The following is a 16719-nucleotide window of genomic DNA, read 5'->3' as shown; positions in this document are numbered from 1 at the left end:
GGCTCCCAAAGCAAAACCAACAAACCAACCAAATAAATATCTTGCAAATCCTCTAGGATATTATTTGTAGTTTTGTATTTCTTTTGCAAAAGAATAGTGTCATAAATGTGAGACTGACTGGTGTTAAAGGTTTTTTTTTATTAATATTTAGGAATCTTAATAATAGTATCTTTTCTGATCATAAATTTTATTAAAATTTGACTGCAAATTTCTAGTCTTCACTGGTTTTAAGTAAGATTTTTTTTTTTTGTCTCTTGGATCTCAGGATTTACTCCTGGTTCTACACTCAGAGATTGCTTCCACTCTCAGATCAACTGGGGTGCTAGAGTTGAATGGGGGCTGACATGTGCAAGGCGTGCTCATTACTGCTGTACTCTTTTTTTTGTTTTTGTTTTTGTTTTTGGCTCACACCTGGCAGCGCTCAGGGGTTACTCCTGGCTCTATGCTCAGAAATCGCTCCTGGCAGGCTCAGGGGACCATATGGGATGCTGGGATTCAAACCACCGACCTTCTGCAAGCAAGGCAAAAACATTACCTCTAGGCTATCTCTCCAGACCCTGTACTCTTTTTGACTCCTAAATATGAATAATTTTTAGCAGACCACAGATTATCTTCAGTTGTATTTAGGGAATTTTGAGGGAAGCTTTGCTAACATGTTCAGTGACAGAGAGAAGTGGACTAATGAGGAAATTGAAATCGCTACATATTAGAAAAAAATGTTTTACAAACTCCCATTTTCTGAACTTATATACTTACTATTTAAAATTAATGGTCTATCCAATTGGTAATCTTTAAGCCTTTAAATTTTTAAATAAAAACTAATTTGTGAGGATCATAACTAGCAGTGTTTAGATCTTAATCCGAAGTTGCTGTTCTCAAAGGAAATTTCTGGCAGTTCTGTGACTACCATATTTAATACCAGTACTCAAACCTGTATTGGCCTGGTGCAAGGCAATTGCCTTATCCTTGTGCTATCTTTTTGACCATATTATTGTTTTATACTTGTAAAGCTGCTATCCCATGTCTACTACCCAGAGTTCCAGGATCCCTTCATCATTATCCCAAGCCCATTTATCCTCCATTTATCCTCCTTCCTGCCATCCAGTACCCTTAGTTCTATTGACCATTTCTTAGAGTTGTTTCCATTGGAAACAAATTAACACCATACTTTTTTTATATTTTGCATATGAGTGTGATTATTTGCTATTTGTCTTTTTCTTTCTGAGTCACTTCACTTAGCATGACTTCCTCCAATTTCATACAAATTTCAGTAAACTGAAAGATCTCATCTTTATTCATAGCTAATAGTATCCTGTTGTGTATGTAAGACACAATTTTTTTAAGTTCACTAATCTGTTGTTAGGCACCTGAGCTATTTCTAGATCTTAGCTACTTAAATAATTTGGAGATAAACATAAATGTGCATGTGTCTTTCCAGTTTAAAGATTTTTGTCTTATCCATATAGATGTCCCAGGATACAATTGGGTGATCAGATGAAGTCACTATTCTTTATTTTTGAGAAATCTATATTGTTTCAAAAGCTTGAACTAAGCAGAAGCCTCATTAGAAATAAATGAGAGCACTTTTCTTGAATGCATCTTCATAGGCACTTATTTCCAGACATCTGAACAGGGACCTGAACATTTCCAGAATTTTATGAACCATTTTCCTTGGTTGAGGTGAGGACTCATTGTTATTTTGATTTGCATTTTTTCTGATTATCAATGATGAATAGCAATTTTCATATGCCTACTAGCGATCATTATGTAATCTTTGAAGAATTGTATGTTTATCTTATTGCCTCATTTTTTGTTATGTTTTTGGATCATGCTCTGCAGTAATTAGTATTGACTTCTGACTCTGCACTTGATCACTGGGCTTGGGGGACCATATCCGGTATTGGAGATTGAACCTGGGACAGCCACATTCATAACAAACATCTTGCCCATAGCACTATATATCTTTCTAGTCCCTCCCTCCATTTTAAGGTTGTTATGTTTAAGTATTTGCTTTCTGTTGTAGACTTTGGAAATTTTTATATCTTGATCATTAGTTCTTTGATGTGAATTTTTCTACCAATAAATGGCTTATATTTTATTTTGTATCTCATTTATTTCACAGTGCAAAATTTTTAGTTTGACGTAGTCCTATTGTTTATTTCTGATTTTATTTTATTTGACATTGCGGTCATATCATTGAGGTTTTCTATGAGGTCAATTTCTTAGAGTCCTTATTGTGTTATCCTTGGTGTATTTTTATAAAAACAGGATATGAAGTAAATGTGTTCATTCTATTTTGAAGTAATCTATTCCTCCCTCCTTCCTTTCCTCCTTCCCTCCTTCCTTCCCTCCTTCCCTCCCTCCCTCCCTCCCTCCCTCCCTCCCTCCTTCCCTTCTTCCCTCCTTCCCTCCTTCCCTCCTTCCCTCCTTCCCTCCTTCCCTCCTTCCCTCCTTCCTTCCTTCCTTCCTTCCTTCCTTCCTTCCTTCCTTCCTTCCTTCCTTCCTTCCTTCCTTCCTCCTTCCTTCCTTCCTTCCTTCTTCCTTCCTTCCTTCCTTCCTTCCTTCCTTCCTTCCTTCCTTCATCTATTTATATATTCCTTCTTCTTACCTCTCTCTTTTTCCTTACCCTCCCTCCCTCTCCAGCTCTCCATCAAAATTTCCCAGCACCATTCATTGAAGGGTCTCTTTGCTCCACTTTTATAACTTTGTTGTCAATTACTCATACAACTAACGGCTTAATGTAATGTTTTTTTTTTTTTTTTTTTTTTTTTACTGATCTGAGAGTCTGTCTTTGTTCCAGAAGCATGCAGTTTTAATTACTATAGCTTGTTGTAAAGACTAAGGTTTGGTAATATATCTCCTTTCTTCTTAGGATTTCATTGGCTGTTCTGGGAGTTTTATGATTCCATACAAATTTTAGAAGTATTTGTTCTCTGTCCTTGAAAATACCATGAGAATTTTGATGTGGATTGCATTACATCTGTAAATTCCTTTGGGTAAGATGGTCATTTTAATAATCTTATTTTTTTTCTATTTACAAATAGGCAATGTTTCCATTTTCATGTATCTCCCTTTATTTCCTTCAGAAAGGGTTTATATAACTTTTCACTAAGTAGTTTTTTTTACCCCCCTGTTACATTATTTCACAATTTTTGAGACTTTTTTTTAAAGTCATACATGGGATAGTTTTTTCTAAAAAATTATTTTCTGTATCACTGTTAACTTTAAGAATGTGATAGATTTTTGTGCTTTGAATTTTTAGCCTATCTTATTGAGTAAGTTTAGTTTCTCTGAAAGCTTTTTCTTTCTTCTTTCTTTCTTTCTTTCTTTCTTTCTTTCTTTCTTTCTTTCTTTCTTTCTTTCTTTCTTTCTTTCTTTCTATTTCTTTCTTTCTTCTTTCTTCTTTCTTTTCTTTCTTTCTTTCTTTTTCTTTCTTTCTTTCTTTCTTTCTTTCTTTCTTTCTTTCTTTCTTTCTTTCTTTCTTTCTTTCTTTCTTTCTTTCTTTCTTTCTTTCTTTCTTTCTTTCTTTCTTTCTTTCTTTCTTTCTTTCTTTTCTTTCTTTCTCTCTCTTCTTCCCTCCCTCTCTCTCTCCCTCCCTCCCTCCCTTCTTTCCTTCCTTCCTTCCTTCCTTCCTTCCTTCCTTCCTTCCTTCCTTCCTTCCTTCCTTCCTTCCTTCCTTCCTTCCTTCCTTCCTTCCTTCCTTCCTTCCTTCCTTCCTTCCTTCCTTCCTTCCTTCCTTCCTTCCTTCCTTCCTTCCTTCTCTTTCTTTCTTCCTTTTTTTTTTCCCTTTGGTTATTGGGCCCCACTCAGTGAACCTCTTGGTTCTGCACTTAGAAATTGTTCCTGGCAGGTTCCAGGGACCATATGGGATGCTGGGAATAGAACCTCTGTTCTTTCTGGGCCCGCCACATGAAAGCAAGTGACCTCCTGCTGTGCTATTGCTCTGGTCTTGAAAGATTTTTTTTAATCAAGTAGTTTAGTTAGACTCAAACAACTAAAGGAGATAATACCCTGAAAAATTGGTCATAAATGAAAGAGGAGAAATCACAACAGACTCTTCAAAAACACAAAGAATTATAATAATTTCCATAGTTGCAGAGAAAATATTTGACAAGACTTAACACCTATTCATGGTGAATATTCTCAGTAAAATGGGAGTCAAAAGAACTAATCTCAATATTATGAACATCTTATACAGCAAAAGTGAAGTTAATATCATCTTTAATGGAAGAAATACCAGAAACATTTCGTCTAAGGTCAGGAAAAATATAAGATGTTATAGGAACAGATGTTCTTTCACTGCTATTATTCCAGAGAATATTAGAAGTCCTTACCACAGGTGTTATGCAAAAAAAAAAAGACATATTTTTGTAACAGAAGTTTAGACAATTTTTCCCAAAAATCTATATTCCTATTATTTTCCCAATGCTATGCTAATTGAATTGTCAGAAAATCTTTAGATTTACTGAAATTCCTTTTTTTGGGGGGGGGTCACACCTGGCAGTGTTCAGGGGTTACTCCTGACTCCATGCTCAGAAATCGCTCCTGGAAGGCTCAGGGGACCATATGGGATGCCGGGATTTTAACCAATGACCTTGTGCATGAAAGACAAATGCCTTACCTCCATGTTATCTCTCCAGCCCCTGGAATTCCTCATGATCTATCATTTATTCTGTGTATATAATATTTGTGTGAGGACATAAATAAATTTTATTTACCAACCACAAAGGTGACAAAGGACTTGTTTTCCTGGTGAAGAGACCAGGAGTAATTCACATATTTGTCCAGCCGCTCAACCATTAGAACCTTATTTTAAGGAGCTTTGATTTATATTTTATTGCTTATTTTCTTAAATATAAATATTAAAATTGAATGTGGACTGAGGGATTGTGTAGGGGTTAAGGCATTTGCCTTGCACATTTCCTGGCTGAGCCCTATTTAAATCCCAGAATTGCATATGGTCCCTCTGCATCCTGCCATGAGTGATCCCTGAGCAGAGTGCCTGGAAGGATTACATCCAGTATAGCACTTGCATGTGATTCAAAGTCCTACTGACCCTGCTGATCTCCCTCAATTCCCATTGAGTATGTTACTTTGGGTATCTTTAGAAGATAATGCTCAATTCTACAGAATATGGATAGTGTCATTATGATGACTGTCTACTTCTTCTAAAATGCAGCAATACTCTAGTTTTGAATAATACAATGTATGAAATACAGTGTTAACAAATAGTTTCTAATAATAGAATATCTTCATCTAAAATTCCCTAAATTTTTAGAAAGAATGATTGATACAGAGTTTTCATTCTTCTGATATATCCCATTAGTTAAAATACTTTTTGCAAATATATTTACTTGTAGGATTACTATCAAAGTCCAATTCCTTGTAATCCTTCTGACCTCTCATTTGAAAGCCTATAGTATTTTATTCTTTTTACAATTTTTCCTTTTAGCAGTGTCTGTGAACTTTCTATTGGTTTCTGGTTAAACTTATTTTTTTTCTTAAGGCAAGGATAGTAAGTCATCTATTTTAAGTAACTTACATAACTGTGCCTGCAATTCAATAAGCACTTATTATATAGTTATCAAGTTAGTTCCTAACAAAAATACCAAAACCCGTTTCTTTTCATAATTATTCCATTCTTATTTTAAAAATTATTTTAAAATAAATATATTAAAATAAATTAAATATATTAAAGGGGTCCTGAGTGATAGTGCAGTGGTAGAGCATTTGCCTTGCATGCGATTGACCCAGGACAGACCTCGGTTCGATGCCCTGGCATCCCATACGGTCCTCAAGCCAGGACCGATTTCTGAGCACATATCTAGGAGTAACCTAGCCAAAATAAATAAATAAATATATTAAAAGTATCTATTTTTTATGCTTTTAGTTTTAGAGCTTCTTTAAAATTACCTTGTCCAGTGGTGCTTGAGGCCCTCTGAAGCTACAAGTGGTTCTGGAGGGTGTGGTGGGGCAAATAGTTCTGGTATTTGAACTCAGGTCCTGGTGAATGTCAAGCAGGCAGCCCTGACCACTCCCTCCCCAGCTTCTGAAATACTCTTATATTTAGTTTCTATGTTATGTGCCAATTAATTTTTTTGTTTCCATATTATTATTGGGAGTTAAGGAAAAGTAGTTTCTTTACTTTGAGTTAAGTTGAGGAACATTATCTTTTTTTTTTATTGTAAGTGAATTGTTTTATAGCTCTTCAAAGTAAAGACTTTCTAGGAAGTGTATTTGTAGCTCAGTTCCAAAGCAGCTTTTGTAATGCTTAGGAATCATAAATAGAAGTTTCTAGTTTTGAAGACAGTTCTCTTTAAATCTTTTCAAGGCTTTTAAACATTTTAAAAATGATAGTTATGGAAAGAAAATATTTTGAATCAATAGGTTTTTGACTGAAGGAATAAAACTATTATAAGAAAAATTTTTTTCTTCTCACTTAAAATAGCTATATTGGGGGCAGTAGAAGACTCAGTTCCTGAGTGAGGCACATACATCAATGAGCATGAAGTCATAAATTTGATCCCTGGTTCTTCTGCATGCACAGGTATGTGCGTGTGAGCATCACAGCTAGAAAGTGCAAGCCCCAGCAAGTAACTGTGCAAGCACTACAATCATTGCAAATAAAGAATTGTAACCCCTGGCAAGCATAAGGCGATGTTTGAGCACAATAACCAAGCACATGTGTAATCCCCATGATATTCAACAATATTATCACAGAGGGCAAGGAATGGTGAAAAAGATAAAGACTTGATATTATTTATTTATTCATTTTTGTTTAGGGGCCACACCTGGCAGTGCTTAGGGGTTACTATTGGCTCTGTACTTAGTAATTACTCCTGATGGTGTTCAGGGGACCATGTGGGGTGTGGGATATAGAACACAGGCCAGTGGCATGCAAGACAAACACCCTACCTGCTGTACTATTTTCTGACCCCAAACACAAGATTTTTTATTTTTACTTAAAATATTTTAAAGGAATGACTAGTTTCAGCATCCTTCTGCCTTCCATTTGGGAGTGCAGTAATAATTCAAAGATATCTTTGCTGTACAACTGTTATTGCAATTAAATTCATGTTTTTTTTTAAATAAAAGTTACCTCACTATGATAATTATTGAAAAAAAGAATTAAATGATTATAAAGACCCTTTGTACCATAATTCCTATTCAGCTTGATAACATAACTGGTTTTTTTTTTTAGGGAACAATTCTTTTACTTTTTTTTGGGGGGGGCACACCGGGTGACGCTCAGGGGTCCTGGCTTGAGGACCATAAGGGACATCGTTGGATCAAACCACGGTTCGTCCTAGGCTAGCATGCACAAGGCAGATGTCTTACACCCTACACCACCTCTTCAGCCCCCAATTCTTTTACTTTTAATAGGTATGATTGTAATAGAACTGCTCTTACTGTCCCTAATCATTGGGAATCAACATTCGATATCGTTAGTCACAGTAATTGATTCAGAAGTAATCATATCAACTTAATCTTGGATCTTTTACTTGAACACTAGACAAGGAACATTATTATCTTACATTTTGATAGTTATATTTTATTGAAAGGGTAGTACTTTGCAAAAGAATGGAAAGACCAACTATTGGTAACACCATTTCAGCACCCAGTCCAGCTGTGTGTCAAGCCAATGAACTATTTTTGACAAATACACTTTGAATTGGATTTTAAAACTGACAGCTACAAATGTTTTAATGAATTGCTTTCAGAACTGCATAACTGACAGTACAACTGGTATGGCGGATGGACATATGTGATTTGGTTAAATATTTTGATGTTCATTGATTTATTCAAGATGTGCAGTTAATTTTTTCACTCTCTGTGGATGTGAAAAAAATGTGAGTGACGAAGTAAAAGTTGTTTCTGTTTAATCAACTACAGTTAACATTGAGATAATTCTATTATTGTCAAAAATAAAATGCAAATGAGATGATACAGTTAAATAAGATTCAGAATATACTTCTTTGTTATTTTAAACTATAATAGGCTTATGATAGTGCTCAGGTTAGACACATGTAAAATTTGTCTAGGAATTTCAGCAAGCAATTTTATCTACCTATGTTCTGAAGAAATATCCTCTGCTTATGACTTTTTCATATATTAATTCTATTCATCATTTTTTAAATTCTACTTTAGAGCATGTTTAATGTATTACATCATATTTGAAAGTCTCACTAGTTTCGGAAACAAAACAATATGTACATCATACTAGAATTTTTTCTGTTTTTCTAGATAAAATAATCTGAATTTGGAAGGCAATTTGTTGTCCAAACATAGCTATGTAAACTCTACCTGGCTCTGGGAGATCACATTAAAAAGGTAAAATACATTAATTAGTTTGTTATATAGCCTTTTGGAAGTCTCTGTTTTATCTGATATCTTTCATAATGCTTAAAACCTGTACACAAAGTTTTTTGATACTTGATCATATTTCTTAAAGATCAGTTTTATAAAGTTTTATTCCTCGAAACTTTTTTAAAATATGTCTTTGAAAAGTGAAGATCAAATTTAGTTTTTAAATTTTTATGATCATTCAAGGATTAATATTCTAAATAATCCAATTTGGTTTTTATTTTTGGAAAAAAAACTACATTCCTATACTTAAAGTTGGCTATTTCTGATCCCAGTTCTTATAGATTATAGATTTGCCTCAGATCTAAGCGCCTCAGATCTAAGTCTCTTGGGAGTTGATGTTCTCATTAGGAAACGATCATGGTCAGAGATTGGGATGCTAACTAGTTCATGTGTCTACAGCCCTTGTTAGAATGATTTTGAAAGAGATTCAAGGTTACAGAAGTCTCAACCTTTCATGGACTGAGTATAGCATTTGGAGTTGTGTGAACACTTAGTCATATCTGAGTTTCCTTCTTCTTCCTATCACTCTTCTATATTGTTATCCTTTCATCTCTCATTGTAGTTAAGCTTTGTTAAAGCCTGTTCTTTGAAAGTATTCCAGAATATTCAAGTATGCTATCATTATCCATTTCTTTATTTTGGGGGTCACACCCAGTGGTACTAGAGTTGCTCTTGGTTCTACTCACAGGAGCACTCCTAACAGACTCAAGGGACTATATGGGAACCTGGGGATCAAATCCAGTTGGCCTGCTCAAGGCAAATGTCCTACTCAATTACTATTGCACTGGCCTCTTTATTACATTATTATTTTATTAGAACAATAAATGACAAAAATCGAAAAAAATCTCATAAATAGTTTCACAATTTGACACATGTTTTGCTTGTTGTTATTGTTGGGAAGGGCTCTCAAGCAGTGCTCAGGAGATTGGGGGCAACTCTTGGTAATTGGCAGTACTTATGCAACTGGAACAAATAATTCAGTGTGAGGACATGGTGCTGATAGGGCCTTGGGTCCTGCAGTGCTTGAGATCCCCAAGGCCACTCCAACAGTGTTCATTTTTATTGTTGCCTCATAATTTCTACTTGTGCATAGCTCTTATTTAATTAACATTTTTATGAATGTACTGATCATTTTACAGAGCTGTATATGTTTTAGGGGTGTGATTTTATACCTCTTCAAATATACCTATCACCAGAGTGCCAAAAACCCTCTCCCCATGTAAGTCCCCCTTTCCCAAATTAAAAAAAAAGTCAATTAACATATCTATAATTAGGGCATAGATATTACTTTTACACTTATATATAATTATATATGTTATATACTTGATATTTACCACAACTACCCCTTCCAAATACTTGCTATTACTCGTAATGACACTTAGGAAAACCTTTATTTGTTTTATAATTTTTTTAATGTAAAAACTGTCATTTAAGTCTTGTTAGACAGATTTTTCTTCTCCCATGAACTATCCAAATCACAGTTAGCAGTTCTATATCAGAGTGAAGGAGGATAAAATTTCTAATTTGGGGGGGATGCACCCTAATATTTCATTATTAACTGTAAATGTTGTTTTCGGGCCATATGTGTGGAGTTACTCCTGCCTTTCCATTCAGGAATAATTCCTGACAGTGCTCAAAGACCATATAGGATGCTGAGGATTGACCTCCGGTCAGCTGCATACAAGGCAAACACCTTATATGCTGTCTTGTCTTTTTGACCCTGGTGAAGGTTGTTTCATAAATTTTTGCTCTTTTATCTATTGAACTGTTCATTATTTGTTTTTTTAATCTATGTAATATCTTGTGTTATGGGTAGGTTTTCTGAACTGTCTAGAATTACTAGGAGAAACCTAATTGTTCTTGATTATCATTTATACTTTAGTTAATATTTAAAAAATATTAGCAGATGTGTTAATAAATAAGATTAGTCTATAATATTACTTTATATAAAATATAATCTCACTTTATTACCAAGAGTTAAATGCATGCCAATTAGTTTGTTTATATTTGATAGTCTTACTATAATCTATCTTACTTTATGTCATTTTTTATTTAATTTTTTAATCAAAATTTTCCTAGCTTTATATAATGAAGTGGGAATCGTACCCAATTTAATGAAAACATAATTTATAGTATTATGTCTTCTAGAGTCACTTATGCTTAAATACTAAATAGAAAAAATATTTTTTATCTTTTGAGGATTTTGAAATGTCAATCTAAGCTGTTTCTTGGTGTTGAGGGGAAAGAAGTTAGAGATAGAGAAGATTTTGGTGAACTATATTGTCTCCCTAAGCCAGAGCCATCTTGTTTATCTTTGACTAATTTCTGGCAGTTCTGTGGAATGGCCAATAAGGATTAAGAGAAGTCAATGACATTAAGTTGGTTGTGAGAATCGGAGAAGTAATTGACTAAATTTAAAATAAGACACTTGCACAAAGACAATGTTGTGGCTAAAAATGATCTGAGATTCTTTTTTATGTTAAAGAGCATTTCAACAACTTAATGTACTGTTGTATATATTAGAATAGAGAATTCTGGTTTCTGTAAGAAACAACCCTCAATAGATTCACACAAATATATATTTCTTACTTATGTTCCAAGCTGATGCAGTTCATATAGTACTCTTTTATGATTTGCCCCATCTTGTGACTAAGGAGCTTGGTTTCCTCGCATCTGTGATGACTACATCCTTAAGTTGCAGTTTCCATAAGTGAAACAAAGACAATAGGCTGTCATGTAATTAATTTATTTTTATTTTATTTTACTTAATTTTTATTTAATCACCGTGTTTACAAAAATTTTTCATTCTGGGGTTTCAGTCATAGAATGTACAGTACCCTTTACCAGTGCAATCTTCCCACCACTAATGTCCCCTCATTTTCCTCCCCCACCTCAACTCTCCTGCCTGTCGCTCAGACAGGATTCTGTCTCTCTCTCTCTCTCATTTTATTGTCATGGTAGTTGTTATTGTAGTTAGTGCTTTAGTTGCACTCACCGCTCTCTGTGGTAAGCTTCATGTCATGAACTGGTCCTCCTGGTGTTCAGCTCTATTGTCTCTGGATATTATTGCCATTTGTCTTTTATTTTTCTTATCTCCTGCATATTAGTGAGACTATTCTATGTCTATCCCTCTGGCTCATTTCATTCAGCACAATAGTCTCAATGTCTATCCATATATAGGCAAATTTTATGACTTCATTTTTCCTAATAGCTGTATAGTATTCTATTGTATATATGTACCACAGTTTCTTTAGCCACACATCTGTTGCTGGACATCTGAGTTGTTTCCAGATTCTGGCTGTTGTAAATAATGCTGAGATAAACATAGGGGTGCAGAAAGCATTTTTTATTGTGTTTTTGTGTTCCTAGGGTATAACCCTAGAAGTGATATTGCTGGATCATATGGGAGATTAATTTCCAGTCTTTTGAGGACTATCCATATTGCTTTATAGAAAGGTTGGAGTAGATGGCATTCCGACCAGAAGTGAATGAGAGTTCCTTTCTCCCCACATCCCTACCAGCACTGGTTGTTCTTGGTTTTTGTGATGTGTGTGGATGTGTGTGAGTCTGTGGCATGAGATGGTACCTCATTGTTGTTTTGATTTGCATCTCCCTGGTGATTAGTGATGTGGAGCGATTTTCATGTGCTCTTTGTCTATCTGCATTTCTTTCTTTGAGGAAATGTTTGTTCATCTCTTCTCCCCTTTCTCTGATGAGGTTAGATTTTTTTTCTTGTTAAGTTCTATTAGTACCTTGTATAATGAAGTGGATCAAACACTTTTGAAATTCATTTAGAACAAATGCCCACAAATTTCTGAAGACAACCCTTAGAAAAAAGTAGATTGGAAACATCACCTTTCCCAACTTTAAATTTTATTACAAGGCAATAATGAAAACAGCATTGTATTGGAATAAAGACAGACCCTGTGATCAATGGAATATACTTGAGTATTTAGAAAATGAACCCATACAATTAATTAAGCTTTGATAAAGGGGCAAAAAATACAAAATGGAGCAAAGAAAGCCTTTTCAACAAGTGGTGTTGTGACAATTGCTCAACCACATGCAAAAAAGCAAACTCAGACCTCTAACACCACGCACAAAGGTCAAATAAAAATGAATTGAAGGTCTTGATATCAGACCTGAAACTCTGAGATATATTAATTTGACCTATATTTGATGTTTAATTCATCCTATAAAAAATAGTTCAGCACAATTGTTCAGATCTCCTAAATTTTGGACTTCTTGAGTACCTGATAATGATTGGTAAGATTTCTTATAAAAAGGTTTTAACTTTCTTTTATCATTGTTTCCCCCCCCCCAAAATGTATGATAATTGAATTCAACAGTTTTTGAGCTCTTATTCTACACCCTAGAACTGGATATTTAAAGATGTTCTTAAGGAATTTGATCTTCCTTTATTATCTTTGCTTTCTGAAGCTTTCATTTTCTGATATTCAGTTGCTTTTATTTCTCTTTCTTTTTTAATCTTTGTCAAAGCAAGAAAACTTTAAAAGAAAATTATGAGTTAAATCCAAGCTGCTTCTATTGAGATGAATTAGTGCAGGTCTCTGAACATGGGCCTATTGTTTGTTCAGAATCCAGTGTTAATGAGGGCACAATGCTAGTCTTGATTCTTCTATGAACCCATTAGCTTTGCTCTGTCCCATGGCCTTGGATCACCATTCTAATGATTGATAATACTTGCTAAAGACCAGGTGAGAGGATTTGGTTGATCAAAATATTAGAACATCAGTGCAAATTGCACGCTTGCCAGGTCTCATCTTTATTTATAAAAGGCACACTATAATTTAGGACTTTACTTTAAAACTTGTCTATTACTGAAATATGTTGTAAAGAAATGCAGAAATGTGAAAAGGGTTTTAGATGCATCTTATGCTATATTTTTTCTTGCTCTTTATAAAGTGAGTAATTCTCAGGATAGTTTTCTCCATGTCCTTTGGTTTTCTTTTTAAAAATATCTTTGGATGCAAGATTGATTTTCTCTGCCCCCTCCTTTGGGGTGTTAGTGCCAGCTTTGGCAGCCCTCATTGTCAGTGCTGGCTCAAATGAAGAAATTGCTGATGGCTCCTTTTGGAGACTCACTTCACTGGTTATTTTAATTGCTCACAGCGATAATTGTTGAGTGGTGCTATATAGGATAGTATTTCCCTTGCAACAGGATTTAGGAATTCTGCCCAGTAATCACTCCTACTCTTGCTGGAAGAGTATATTGGAGTAGGGAGACTAGTTATTGATTCTCAGTATCTTCCTGAAATGTGTGTGGTGGCTTTACCATATTAACTCTGAAAATTTGTGAAGCTACCAGAAATACTTGTCCCTTTGAACTATATGGTTAAAACAGGATTTTCAGAATTATAAACGATTTTCTTAGAGATACTTATTCTAGAATACCTCATATAGATGAAAGGATTTGTTTAAAATTTAAATATTTTTTGCTTCACCTGTTGGTACTCAGAGATCATTCCTAGTAGGACTCTTGTGCTCATCTGGGGTGTCTGGGTTCAAACCAGATCAATTGTGTGCAAGTTCCCTACCCTGTCTATTATATCCCTTCAGCGCCATTTTTTTCTTTTTCATTGCTTCTCTTTTTTCACAGTCAGGGGTACTGTGAATAAAAGAGATATAAATTATAAAGGCAAGGCTTTAAAAGAAATATTTTTGTGTGTGTTGATGTCTGCTATGCTGAAGGAATGTGCAATATTAGATTTCTGGTGTTCTGTGAAATGAACAGTTGATCCTTTCTGAGGTATAGTGATGAAGGAAATTTTGGACCTAACATCCTTTAGACATTGCTTTAAAATTAGCTGGTTCTGTGAATAGGAATGAGTTCTTTTTAAATACATAGACTCATAGTTAAAAATTTTTTTTAACAAGAAAAGCTCATTTGCAACAAGTCAGTAAATAAAATACTAATAAATGTGTGTAGACCACATTTTAAAATTAGCTATACAGTGGCAGTTTTAAAGATTAAATTTAGTTGTGGTAGGCTTCTTATCAATTTTATAAAGTTTTGTGATTAAAATAAAATGGCAACTATTAGAATCATTATGTAAATATGATTACAGGTTAAATTAGATAGAGCAAGATCAATATTTTTGCATAGGAATATTGAGAAATCATACCAGACCTTTTTATTAAGGCTAATTGCTTTAAAGTTTCAAGTATTTTTCATCTTTCTTTCATTTTTGTTTTTGTTTTTGGGTCAGAGCCAGTGACTCAGGATTTACTCTTGGCTCTGGCCTCAGAAATCATTCCTGGCAGGCTCTAGGGACCCTAGGCTCTAGGGGATGCTGGGGATCTAACCCAGGTTGGCTGCTTGCAAGGCAAACACACTACCTGCTGTGCTATCTCTCTGACTCTTTTCATTCTTTGTATTAAAGTTTGCCATAAAACTTTGCCATGACCTTCCACTCTGGGCATTTTCCAAGTCTGACTTACCTTTTGACTCTGGGCTGAATATTTTACCTTATTTTGCCTTGCAAAATGTTAGCAAAAATGACAGAAATCAGTCTTATAAAAATGCTTTTGAATTTCTGTGTATACTCTTACATTTTTCTGCTACTATGAGAAAAGAAAAACTTCAGGCAAATCAAGTAGAAGCTGAAACATAAGAAGCAGATTTCAGGTACCCTACTTGTCCCATCTGAACCATCCTAGATCAGTTAAAAGCCAGCCAACCACAAAATATGTTAGTATACTCAGATAAAATGCCCAACTGATCTGTAAATATAAGCAGGTAAATAAATACTTATTGTTTTAACCCACTCCGTTTAGAGTGGTCAAATCTGCAGTATTCTTAGACTCAATTGGGCCAATGTCCCAAATGATCTTGAGTGATTTCCAGTTAATGGCAATACATATTTCAAACAGATTTAAAGAAATTCCAGTAAATTACTGAGTAATTTTTGTTTAATTTTCCTTGATGGGCTATATTCAGAAATATCTACCTATTCTACATTTTTGTCTGGTATATCTTTTAGAGCTATAGGGTATGGAAATCTTTCAGGCAGAAATGTGAAGGGTACAAATCTTAGGGTTAAAGTCATATGCTTGGGAAAAATGCCACCTATCTTTGTCAAGAACAATTGAGAGAGAGAGGTGTGCTAGTGAACAGAGTAAATAAAACAAAAAGAAAAAAGTAGCTTCAGAAAATGGAAAATTTTTAGGGGTCAGATACAGATAAAATCATATAAAAATGAATTTTCGAAATGATGACTGGGCTTTCAAATTCCAATTCGTATGAACTGGGATAAAGTTAAATTTACTAAATAAGTATAGGGTTGGAAGAAAAGTAGTTTTGTTATGAATATGGAGCTTTAATTCTTTCATTGTGCTTTGAAATCAGACGACTGGTGTCTTTTTCCATTTTTAGTATTTATATAGTATTACTATCTCCCTTATTTTCATTAGTGGTAGAAAGAAGTCTGCTTTTTAGTTTCTATGTAAAAAGTATCATGCTAAGTACCAGAGTCTCTTGGGCATTATTGAACACATCTCTCTGAATAGTGACTACTGTGCATTCATCTGGGAGCTGTTCTTAGGGTAGGAATGGTGGATTGAGGACCTGTTCTTAGTTAATTCATCATATTCCTTGGAAAGGTCCTTATTATTTTGCACAGCAGTGTGGTCACCTGGCGGTAGGTCATTAACATTTTAGTCTTCTTTTCCTCACAACAATGCACAACATGCTAATTAGGGGATTCTGAAAGCTAAGTAACCTGTTTTAAAATCAGACATTTTTAATTTGCAGCTTTAATGGCTGTTTTTATAATAACTGGCTTTATTGGGGGGTAAAAGCACTTCTCATGTTCCACTAGCACGGCAGAGTATAACAGAAGCTGACAAAATTAAAAACCTCATAATGCGACCTTTGCCTGGGATAAAAGGCTGTTTCATAACAATTTCCTTTTGTTCCTTGTTTAAGCCATTACTCTAAAAGGAGACTCCGATTAATCTAAGTAAATGCATCATTACAGTACTAATCCATGTCCTTCTGTCAGTGTCTATTTTAATTAAATAAGAAATGCTAGCAGAAAGATATCACGCACAAAGCTCTGATTGGAGAAAGAAGCACTGGTTGATCAGGGAGAGATTAAAAAGGCTTTACTGTTTTGTCCATTTGCATAGCTCCAGATGCCACAGTGTTTTTCAGGTTGAAAGAAAACTTACAAAAAGAGTTTAACACATTTTATTCTTATAGATTTAAAATAATGGGATTTACCAATGAAATTCTAATCATCCAATTTGTCACTTGTTAGACATTCCGAAACAAGGAGCAGAGCAGCTTAAGAATGCGTCTTTTAGATCTTTTAGGCAATGTTGTGTTAC

At 34.5% G+C, this 16719-nt stretch overlaps 1 protein-coding gene across 1 annotated transcript in view; it reads left to right on the top strand.

Moving 5' to 3' along the window:
* SOX6 (SRY-box transcription factor 6) overlaps positions 1-16719 on the top strand; it is a 558762-nt gene that overhangs the window by 97699 nt on the left and 444344 nt on the right. The window contains exons 3-4 of the mRNA XM_049781120.1: positions 2873-2996; positions 8245-8331. The gene's annotated coding sequence lies outside the window, so the exon portion shown is untranslated. The remainder of the gene's footprint in view (positions 1-2872; positions 2997-8244; positions 8332-16719) is intronic.

This window comes from Suncus etruscus, chromosome 9, assembly GCF_024139225.1.
Source record: "Suncus etruscus isolate mSunEtr1 chromosome 9, mSunEtr1.pri.cur, whole genome shotgun sequence".
Lineage (NCBI taxonomy): Eukaryota > Metazoa > Chordata > Mammalia > Eulipotyphla > Soricidae > Suncus > Suncus etruscus.
Note: the sequence above shows the minus strand (reverse complement) of the source record. Positions and strands in the feature narration are given on the sequence as shown.